Below are 12,465 nucleotides of genomic sequence, written 5' to 3'. Positions count from 1 at the left end.
ACTTTATTTTGTCCAGCACATTCACAGTATCAGAAATCAGAATATTTAAAACAGATTTTAGTGCTCTTATAAGTGTGTTTTTTGTACAGTATCTGCACTACCTAACACTAACACTATTAATATGATGTGAAATGTATTTTAATTTATATTAACATGTTGATCATGTAACTGAGAAATTCTGTTTCAGTATATTCTTCCCCTCATACATACACATTCATCTCACTGATATTAAAAGGCAACTAAGACACAAGCTGAATGCTCTTCATTTAAAACAGATTCTAATAATAAACAACACACACATTTATCTCTCTGTGTTCACTTACATACACATTTACACCTGTTACCCACACCTGGGCAGTAGTTTGTGTCAAGAATTAGCATGCAATGTCGATAGATATTATAACACAACTCACAGTATTCACCATTCATTAGAAAGCCACCCGTCTCAATCTAACACATGTTTCTCGGCTCTGTTTGTTTGTCATCATTTGATTAACATTAAACTCTCATTTCTGTTCATATCTGTAAAAACCTGACAGTGGTAAGATACAAAATGTGAAGCTTTACAGCAATATGCATTATGATAAAGTCCACAGTATCTAATGAGAGAAGTCATACAGTAACGTAAAGACAAACAAAATCATTTCAATCTCTTTCTGTAAAATGATTACATTAAAAAACTTACTGTACATCTCTCATCTGATTATAGTTTTACAGATAAATTACTCTTACTGTAAAATTAAGCATTGCAACAACATTGAGAACATTTGAAATGATTCTCATGTCGTCACTGTCACATGAGGGAAAGCTTCAAAAACAACCACAATCTTAGATTAATACACTCTAAAAATGGCTGGATTATTTTTAACCCATAATGGGTAAATACTGGACAGAGCACGTGCTGGGCCAAAAACCACCCAATACTGGGTTGCTTTTATTCAACCATGGGGTATAATAACCCAGCAGTTAGGTTAAAATAACCCAGCATTGGGTCAATTTTTAACCCAGCACGTGCTCCGTCCAATATTTACCCATTATGGGTTAAAAATAATCCAGCCATTTTAAAATAAACATCAAATCACAAATGAGAAATCAACTTATAGTTTCTCCTCTAGACATGAAAATGAAGAAGTCTTGTTTCTCATCTGAGTTTTTCCTACAGTAACCCAATAATCTCATTCATCTTCTCTATTTCATATATTTCTGCACTTTTATAAATCTTAATTCATTCATACTTTACAAGCATCAGTCTGATATCCAGGCAAAGACTTTCACAGGTTTTAATCTCATTCTCTAAAGCAGTATTTCACTTCATTACATCACAATAATAGATTATAACAGCGTTATATTCATCTAAATAAACAGCATTTAAACTGAAGCTTGATGTTTGAAATGTAACTTACAGGTGATGTGTGTTGTGGATTGAGGCAGCTGTGATTTGTCTTCAGTTTCTCTTCTCTCTCTCGCAGAGTTTCTCACAGCTCATCTCTATTAATTGAAGGTTTGGATGGGGAGGGGGGTGAATATGTTAATGAGGGCTGACATTGACTCATGCATTAGAATAACTGAGGCCAAATTCATGCCTGCGTTCCCAGACGACTCCAGCGGTCAAGTTCAAGTTTAGAGTCTGATCTGTTTAACACACACACACACACGCACACACACGCGCGCGCACATTCAGCCTTTAGTGATTAACACTCTCACATTTGATAAAGAAAAACATGTTTAATTTTAACTTTTTTACTTTTAACACTTTTTAAACATTACATCCCATAATCTAAAGAGGTGTTTTGTCTTTTGCTGTTTTTGTCTTTCTCATTATTCTCATTGTGGTTTTTATTAGATTATCAGTACTACATAAAAATAGTCTAATAAAATCTTTAATTTAAATCAGTGCAATACTGATACTTTATTTCAACATGAAACTGAAGGATATGAACGATTTTCATATATTTGTCTTTATTTAACTAATTGTTAACTATAGAGGTGCGTGACTGTTAAATAAAGAGGTCCTAATATGTAGCATTTTGATACAGATACATTTGATACAAATCTGTATCTTTGAGATATGTGAACTCTTTAGGTGTACAGCCCCAGTGACAGCATTCGGTTCATATTTTGACTATTTTTTTGACAGTGAAAAGAAGATCTGATCAAGATATAATCAAACACTTTCACAATGCACATGATATCAAATCAGATTTACAAAATATGTTTGTCGTATGAAATGACATGTCCTCATTGACCCGAGCATAAAAATTGATCTTTAAAACTAGATTTGATTTCTAATATCATGAATCTATTCTGTGGTGGACCAAATATTCTCAATATTTCAAAGTCTCTGGTGTGAGTGAGTCCTAAAAATGACCCTGTCCTTATCAGTTTATAGAGAACATCCATCATGGTCCATCCCAGAAGATCTTTTATATTAGCTCAGAGGTTCAGAAGAGCTTTTGAAGCTCAGGAAACTTTAATGAAGTTTTCATTTGTTTCTCACAAACTTTATTCATAAAATTAGAGGAGTAATAGGTGGATAGCATAATAATAATTTTTTGTCATTTATAGTTTATTGAGATCTCATGTTGATTGTTTATAGGATTTTTTTACTGTCAGTCAAACAATGATTAGTTAATAATGTTGGGTTGTAGTGTAAGTCATGATGATCGTGGGAACACGGATCACGCGGGAGCTCTCCGACTCGTCTCCACAGGCCGTAATTGGCATCTTCACACAACATCTCTTAACATTGTCCTACAGCTGAATGGTGTCTGACTGGATGACCTCTGACCTCACTCTGAATATATGTTTAATTTACTGAGAAAACTATGGGAACGTTGTGAGAAGGATCTTTCTGTTAACTCTTCATGGGCTCAGTGAGGACAATACAGCATTGATTTGTGTAAAAGTCTCGTTTACTGTCAAGATGCCTTAAACAATTCACTTAAGTGCCGTGTTTCTGATGTGATTTTACTTTGTAAATGAGATCAGTTATAATTATTCAATAGTTAACTGCAGAAAAGCCTATAGGATGAATTGCTCTGAAATAATCCTTCAACATAAGTATGACTGAAAGAAATATCACATGACGTATAACATCTCAAATCCTTCTACTAGACAACATTCAGATCAAATCTAAAAAAAAAACCCTGAAGGAATTTCAGGAGACACAAACTGGAAAACGAGCACATCTTTAAAGTCTCATGAGAAAGGAGAAATAGAAAGTTGTCAAATCAACATATATGTTACTTTAACTTAAATTAAGTTTACAATTTCAAATAGTTTTTATAAGTTATGTCAACTTATCAAGTCAAAACTTAAAAGACTAGATTGAATTGACTTATAAAACCAAGTTGATTTTTTACAGTGTGCATGCTTTACATTATGTGACATCATAATAAATCTACTAATAAAACTCATTCATTCATTCATTCAAAATGACTTTTAGCAAATTCCCTTCTGATTTAAAGTCATGAATGTTGTGAATGTTGTTAGGGTATATTTGTGGGATTTAAACAATGAAAGTGTGTCATGTTTATTTGAGATGTTGTTTACACACTTAAGTCAGTCAGAATAAAGGACATTGGTGTAAAATTACTACAATTACTACAGGACAAATGACCCACTGAAGAACATCACCTTATTGATCCACAGGGTCAGAGGTCAAGCCTGTTGATAGACTGACAGATCAAGTCTCTCTCTCTCTCTTCAGTGTATGTATGTGTGTGTATCATTGGGCAGATGGGTGTCTGTGAGGGTGTGTGTGCACTTGTGTGTGTATAAATATGCTTTAGACAGCCGACATTGGGTCCCTTTTTGGGGAGGGGGTGTCCAGACAGACCACCCCTGAATCTCACATTTCCTTTATCTGGATAAGAATGATTAAGGCAGCTGATGGTGTAGTGGATTCTTGTGTCAACTTTCACAGCATTCAGTGTCTAATTACAAACATTGAAACAATTAAATATTAAAATGAATGATGCAGTAGTGGTTTAGAGCGGTTCCTAGGTCAATATAGTTTGTTGACCCTGGAACAGCATTTATGTAGTAGAATAACCCCAAAAACCCGATCTCTAGCCCAAACCATAAGGAAATGACAACATCAGGCAGGTTGTGATGGTTTCTTTGCTCTCATGTTGTGAGTCTCTTGCGTCCTCATGTGGTGTAACAGTGAATTGATCTCCCAGCACTACAATAATCAATGCTTTAATAATATTCATCTATATTCACAATCAAATACATCAGTGTTCTGAGTATTTAAACTGTTTGAATTACACACGTGTTAGTTTTTTTACAGCCGAAAAATCTTCTATACTGTAAATGTGAAATCTTTAACTTTGGCCCTCGAGGTCTATTTTTCTACAGAGTTTAGCTGTAGTCAAACTCATCCTTCTGTAGGTTTCTTCTGGTCTGTTTTGGCTCATTTTTATTTATTTGTTTATTATTAGAGAACATATAAACATCGTTACAGGAAACAAACAGGCATCAAAGATAGAAACTCCAAAAATTGAAGAACAACTAAAAAAAATAAAAAAATAAAACAGAAGACATTCACAAGATGCAAATACAGACTCTAGAACTATACTGTACTTTTTTTTTTACCTTTTTCACAACTTTAAGAAACTTCATTAAAATATTAATTTCTCTTAAGAAAACAATTTGGTCAATTTCTTAATATTTTATTCATAAAGGTTTCAACACCATGACCTTTCATAAGATGACATCAAAGTACCGCGAGAGCGATTTTAATGCATACGGAGGAGTCTGCGCTCCAGTCACTCTCGCGGTAATGTGATGGGTCAAATCAAACACATCTTTTCCTGAAGACCTTGCTTAACTTGTACAGATGTGTTTTATCAGGGTTAAGAGCTAAACTACGCAGATAAGTGAACATTGAGAGGTTTGGAAGCTCGGACTGTAAAGGATGTTTTGTCAGTATTATGTGTGACGTGAACAGCTGCTGTGAACCTGTAGGTGTCGCTGTTACTCAACTGATGGACACACACGTGTCGCGTGAGTTTGTGAAGTATGTCAGTACACGATGAATGTTTACAAATTAAATTGATAAAAAATTATAACTGAGTACTTTATGAGTGTAAATGAGTGTTTGTTTGCAGTTTATAAATTGTTTGAATTGATGCATTGGTTTAGTTTTTGATATATCTGCTTTAATCAGAAATCTGAGTTTTCATTCAATCATTACAATCGTGTCATCATTTCAAAACTGAGTAATGAAATGATAAAATGTTGATATAGGTTAGTTAACTAACCTGTGTTTGAACTTCAGAGGAAGATCTCAAGTATGATTTGTTTGAAGGTGATGAGACTTGATTTCATATTTTGTTATTATTGTATAAGTTTCTTTACAGCTCATGGAGACACTGGAGGTCTGGATTTACTGAAGTTTATCTCTACAGGTTTGACATTAAGAGATTTTAAAGGCTCTAGAAATGTTGTCTGTCTATCTGTGATGTATGTGTGGTGTCTGTGTTTGGTCTTGTCATTTTAAGTGACCGTGTGAGAAAAAGTTAATAGTGTAGATATGCTTGAATCTTTATTTGTCTGATCTATTATAAGACTTGTTTTTATAATTTTATAAAAGCTTTTTAGATGATAAATTGTTAATATATTTTGTTGTGAAATGTTTTTTTAGAGTGTCTTTAGTTTAATTCATTCAGATGTGACTTTTATGTCTGATTTGTGTTCAGTCTGAACTGATGCAAACACTTGGATGGCGAACGTCTGGACATGTTTGTTCATAACTGAACAGGATTGAAGATGAATGTTTTTCAAATGCAAATGAGACCTATATATGAATCTACACTATAGTCTGGCAAACAATGTTTAAGAGCAAAGTAACACACATTTGACAAATGCAAACTTAAATATAGCTGCAATCTTTAATACACCGGTGTAAAGCCAAACAAGGAAGTAAAGTTGAGTTTGAATGAGCAGTTTAAAAAAACCTATAGGAACCCTTACGAAAATGTATCATTGTTTTATTGTGGTAAAAGTGTAGTAACCATGTTTTTTGGTGTATTGATTACTATCGGCAAAATCATGGTTTTACTACACTAACCATGGTTTAACTATGTTTTTTTTTTAAAAACCATGGCTATTTTGTGGTTACCATGGTTTAACTACAGTAACCATGTTTTTTGTGTTAACTGTAGTAAAAACATGGTTAATTTTCGTAAGGGAAAACCTCATGATTTCAGACGAATAAATGCAAACATTATCAATAAAAATGTTCTTGTCCACTGCATCTGTTCATCTCTTATTGAGAATCATGGAACACTACAGTACTGTAGGTCTCTGAAGGAAAAATGTGAGTGGTGTTTGCTGTGGCAAATCTTGGGACACAACAAGTTTATTGAGTAATGTCTCCATGTCCTCATGTCCATTCAATGTTCTGATGCAGAGATATAGCTCTTGCAAAACTGTTGCTAGGTTATTCGCGTTGTTTGCCTGGGAGTAAATTGGCATACACCGATGATTATACTCCAAGCCATGAAAGGAATAATCCATGATGACTCATGATGTATGTTTACAGTATTTGAAAGCAAAAATAACCATTTTCCTATCTCAAGACCACTAGGTGGTGCTAAGACAAAATCGTGCATGCAGCCTTAGGTCATGACTGTGTTACATCTAGCTAGTTTCATGACTTTACACTTTAGTTTAGAGAAGAAACAGTTGTATGACCATAAGGCTTGCTTAACACCAATAGAGTTGTTTATTCAGAAGCGATTGTGTTGTTTTTTCTATGGTGGTTTTGAGGGCTATTTTGTTGCACTGAACTAAGCGTTAGGTAAAACCTGGCATGTTTGGTATCGTTGGACTCTGCAACAATTCAAGACTCAAAGAAAACAAGTCCCATAAAAATACGCAGCCGAAGTTATAGGCATGTAAAACATTTGTCTGACCACTAGGTGGCGCTACAAAACTGTCAATGCACCATCAGTCCCTGACTGCCATCACAAGTACCAAGTGCCCTGCTGAAAAAACAGCATCAAACCAGCATAATTCCCATGCTGGTTTGATGCTATTTTTTTCACCAGCATACCAGCACCAAAACACAACATATGCTGGTCTTGCTGGAATGAGCAGCATGGGATGCTGGTGCTAGTGCTGGTTTGGTGCTGGTTTAGCTGGTGGTCACTAGCAAACCAGCACCAAAACACAACATATGCTGGTCTTGCTGGTATATGCTAGTTTTTTCAGCAGGGTGTTGTGTAAATATGCGCAAGTTTGTTGAAGATACAGCCTTAAATCTGTTTTTTCATGCTCTATGTAAAATTCGTTGACATGGTATACGAAAAAGGATTGACGAATCAATCTCTGGGTGTCTAGATGCTACATACTGATTTTCACGCAAACCGGACCAAAGCCCCAGCAGGAATTAGAAAAAGTTTTTTTTTTATTCAAAATGGTGAAATTTTTTATGACAGAAAAGGAATTCATGGGGTCATTTATTTATTCATTCAATCGGCATGAGCCAATGATTCAGAAGAAAAAATATTTTCTTTGACTAACGCATCAGAAGCAATCACGTAAGTGACATTTTGGTGGCGCTAGAGGGTTTGACATTTCAGACAGTCTATCTTTCATCATTTTCCTGAGTAGACTTCTATGAGCTGCCATAGACGCAATGGCAGAAGAACAGAATAATAAGAAAACAAACACAATATTACAATAGGGGTTAATAAAAAATATACATATATAGAAATGAATCTCTTCAATTGTGACAAATAACCAGAAAATGTGTTTTTTCAAAGTTGAGGAGACATCATAGACGTTTGTGTTTTATTTAAGTATTAGATTGGGTTATTTCTAACATCTTTAAGGAGAAATAAAAACAATCAAATTGAATTATGTTAGTGATAATGTCTTAAAATAATTTAATGAGAAATGTTTGAGATTGTTTGACTGCAGACATTTGTAGTATTTTGTCATATTGAGATCTCTTCTAGAATGTTAAGAAGGTAAAGTGTGAGATAAACAATCAAATACAGCCATTTCAGTGGACCCTTTCAGTTTTTCTAGATTTACTATTATGTGTTTAAGTCAAATGATCATTTGTGTTTCATTCTGTCATCTACTGACAACATTTCTACCAAATTCCTAATAAAAATCATGTTTGTATTTGCATTTATTTACTGAAAATTAAAATATGTTAATATATTAATGTTTAATGCATCTGACTGTTGAACTGCTGTGTCTAAGAAAGTCTGCAGCAAAAATAATAAAGTTGAGCTCCTGCTGAAAGAAATGGCAAATGTTAATGAGATTTTAATTTGGCTCTCATTTGCAGTGTGATGGGTCTGGTGAAAATCTGACGTCTTTGAATGTGAAGCTCAGCGTGGAAACATGGCTGTTTGAGAGGACAAAGAGGATGAGGTGAAAAAAACCCTCAATAGCCTCAGAGTGCCAAATAAAAGAAGAAGAGGTGTTTATGTTCCCTAGTTACACTTACTGACCCACATCACCCTGACAAATACCTAGAAACATCCTAACAACCAACAAGAACACATCAACAACTGACTAGCAACATCCTAGCAACCATTCACAGTGCTAGTGTGTGTGCGTGCACGGGCGTGTGTGTGTGTGTGTGTGTGTGTGTGTGTGTGTGTGTGCACGGGCGTGTGTGTGTGTATGTATGTGTGTGTGTGTGTTAATTGGGAAAAGATAAGTCCAGTTATCCTTCCAGCTGAGTAAAGAAAACACCTCACACATGCTCAATTAAACACATGAAGTGTTGCACTGTTTAGTATTCTGATCATGAGCGGTTCTGATGGGTCTCTCTCTCTCTCTCTTTGTGTGTGTGTGTGTGTGCGTGTGTGTGTGTGTGTGTGTGTGTGTGCGTGAGCGTGTGTGTGTGTGTGTGTGTGTGTGTGTGTGTGTGTGTGTGTGTGTGTGTGTGTATGTGTAATAATGAGAGCCCCCTCATCGACAGCTGGTCTATGTCACATGACCTCTCTTCATCTGTGTGCTCATTACCATCATCATCATTAGTTTAGTTAAACAGAAATCAGTCAAAACTAAATCACAGATATTAGAAATCTTTCCTTCCATGAGCCGTAATAAAAGAATTCAGTTTAAAATAGCTCAAGTTAAATCTGACACAAAGTACTTTATTGCAAACCCTTCTAAAAATACAAATGGTTTAGAAGTGAATGAAGAGTTACGGTTATTCTGTCGTGTATTTTAGCTTTACAATAAAAGCACGTTATTTGTTTATTTTTATAGGATTAAGTTAAAAGTTTGTCTTGCATTACTGCATCAGTTAAACAACCCTGTAGTTACTATTTACACTTTACATTTAATAGTAATAATTCTTTTTTTGTAAATCATCTCATTATTCTATCGGGTAAAACAATGATGTTGTGGTTGCTTTTTCTATTATTGCTGTAAAATGAATTGTTTGTGTAGTTGTTTAACTGAATATTTGCTGATAGTACTAAAGTTGGCATGTAATGCTACTGTGACAACATGCCACACAATTTCCCCCCCCCCATCATTTTCTTGTACAAAAAGAAAAAAGTAAAGCTGCCTTGAAATAGAAAACATTCAGAACGGAAGTACAGAAATCTAATTGAAGTGTTGTATATAATGTATATATATATATTATGCAGTATGAGACAAAGATCTTTGCTATTTGCTTAACTTCTAAAAAGATTCAGATCCTCACAGGTGTTTTGTTATAATGCACACATGCACCTGTCATCTCTCTCTCTAATGCAGCTGCTTAATTGTAGTTGACAGATGCTGAGGTCCGGTGTGAGGTCCGGTTGAGGACTGTTGTCATGGTAACCGTCTGTCTGTATCAGTGAGAATGTTGGGTCTTCTGTCAGAAGCCTTACAGACTGAAGCTCTTGAGCTCTGAGCTTTATTACCGTCTTCTCTCTGATGTGCCAATTAGCAAACTGAGTACCAAAGGCCTTTGTAAGAGTTTGTCTGTTTGCCCAGAGAAAGAAGAATTTCGCTTTCTTAAAAATAACCGCTCCAAAAAAGCTTTTACAGCCTTTTACAGAAACGTTTTTTATCCTTTAGAACAGCATTGACAGTCCTTCTTCAGAGAACCCAGGAACTGAAAAAACACGTAAAGCAACATTTGGTTTCTAAAGCTTTTATACTGCAAAGAATAGTTTTTGAAAATGTCTTTGCTATTTAAACAACGTGAAGCTGAATGTGATAATGATAACTGCGTCAGGCTGAAACTAGCAAAAGCACTTGCGCCGGGCCCAGGGGCGAAAATCTCATCTAAATGTTGGGGGGGACAATAAACATAAAATTTTTCAAGAACATTTTTTGAAGGGGACACCAATAATACAGGCAAAATTGTACTTGCAAGGAAATGGGTACAGATAGAAAACGTTTCTCTTTCTCTATGAACGGACGCAAATTTAATTTTAATACATATGAATGCAGAGGTGAAAAAAGTAATAAAATTTTCTACTTAAGTAAGAGTAAAGTTACTTTAATAATATTTTACTTAAGTAAAAGTAAAGTTACTTTAATAATATTTTACTTAAGTAAACGTAAAGTTACTGGTCTAAAAATCTACTCAAGTAAAAAGTAAGTCATTTTAATTTTAAGAGTAAAGTTACTTTTTTACAGCGGGGAGAGGTTTCTAGTATAGTTCACAAAGGAAGGATATATACATCTCAAACTATGTTTTTAATTGTAAACATCTCTACAATTAAAGTGCAATAACAAATGTTAATAAAATAAAAAGCTTTTTTATAACTAAGAAACATTTATGGAATTATTTAATGAGTTTTACAGGTGAGTTATGCACTTTTGAAGCAAAAATAATATGAGGTCAGCAGCTAGTAAATACAATCATTATATGAAGGTTGTAATTGATGTATTGCTGGTAACATACATTATATTATTAAACTATATACATAAATGAGCATATAATGAGATGAGTGCCATGGCTATACACTATACATCCTTTACACGTTTATTAGCTCCCAGAGCTGTGTACCTGATGTCTTTCAATCTCTCTCTCGCGCGCTCTCTCGCTCTCTCTCTCTCTCTCTCTCTCTCTCTCTCTCTCTCTCTCTCTCGAGGACGTTCTTAAATTGTTTGACTTGACGCGAAGCTGCTAGACCTCGGAAGATAATGCGCATGTATTAAAAACGCATCGTGCAAATTAGCGAATTAATGAATGAAACAATCGCTTTGCGTCAAAGGCCAGGGGTTTCTTTTGTAAGAATTGAATCGAGGGTCTGCATTAGCCCGCGCCTGTCTCGTCCCTCTCCATGGTTCTTTTTGCGCGTTCCCCCGCCCATCAATCAATCATCCGACCGTGGCGCGTCTTTATCACCTTACTTTTATATTTATTTTTACTCAGCAACGGATATGATTTAACATGTAGCGAAGTAGCCTACAATACTTTAAACATACTTAAGTAAAAGTAAAGTACAGATTTTAAAAACTACTCAAAGTAAAAGTACACAAAAAACTCAGTTACAGCAAGGTGAGTAAATGTAATTTGTTACTTTCAGCTCTGCCTCACCTCTGCATGAATGCATAAAAATGTTTTCTTGATCGTTTATCTGCTTCTGTTCTCAGAAAACGAAATATGTTCATGTTTATATGTCAACATAGTCCAGTTTTAAAACATATGAGGATAAACTGATAGGTGATGGGAAACGTTGTATTGTATATAGCTGATTAACGCGTCGGCTCCGTACACTTTTCTACCACCGGAATGTGGGTCGGTGGTGACCGGTGAGGTAAAAGGGGCGCGGGCAGTGGACCAAACCACTGTGAGGCAAGGGAGGGGGAATCAAAATGTTTAAAAGTTTTTTTGTTGTTGCTCCGTTTGCATTTGTATTGTTTCACTTCTTACACACCTATTTTAAGTATTATAAATCATTAAATTATTTTCAATACACATATTCTAATGATATTTTAGGGGGGACAACCCGCAGATAGGGGGGGGGGGGGGTCCTGTCTCCAGACTCTATTAATCATGTTTATATTCTTAGTCTGTGATATCTGCTTCACTAAGCTATATTATTGATTATATTATATTATTGTTAGTTGATCTGAGTCAGAATCACTCTTCTTATATCTGTCTGTTCAATTCAACATCATCAGTTATAGCAGTCAGTAATCTCTCATGTTTGATTCAGTTCACTTGAGAATATCAGACGTTTCTTTTTTTCTGTGCTATCATCACAGATTTATCTCTGTACTCTCATGATGTCAATATGTGTTTTATTTTGGTATTTTATTTCTTCTTATTTCTCTGTCTGTCTCTGTGTTTATATATCAGTCTCAGAATTGATTGGTTGCAGTACTTGAGTCAGCATTATTTCTCTCTACAGCACAGAGACTCAGATATAAATAAGTTTCTCAGACTGAAGCCTAAACATTGACAGTGTGTTTAGCACAACAACAACAACAACAACAACAACAACAACAACAACAACAACAACAACAGATGTAGAT

At 35.0% G+C, this 12,465-nt stretch overlaps 1 protein-coding gene across 1 annotated transcript in view; it reads left to right on the top strand.

Moving 5' to 3' along the window:
- The first annotated feature begins 5,240 nt into the window (after window positions 1-5,240).
- The window catches only part of LOC141351234 (neurocan core protein-like), a 55,461-nt gene continuing 48,236 nt past the window's right edge, over window positions 5,241-12,465 (top strand). The window contains exons 1-2 of the mRNA XM_073857864.1: window positions 5,241-5,414; window positions 8,312-8,446. The gene's annotated coding sequence lies outside the window, so the exon portion shown is untranslated. The remainder of the gene's footprint in view (window positions 5,415-8,311; window positions 8,447-12,465) is intronic.

Source organism: Misgurnus anguillicaudatus, chromosome 2, assembly GCF_027580225.2.
Source record: "Misgurnus anguillicaudatus chromosome 2, ASM2758022v2, whole genome shotgun sequence".
Lineage (NCBI taxonomy): Eukaryota > Metazoa > Chordata > Actinopteri > Cypriniformes > Cobitidae > Misgurnus > Misgurnus anguillicaudatus.
This window is presented reverse-complemented; position numbering and strand designations above follow the sequence as displayed.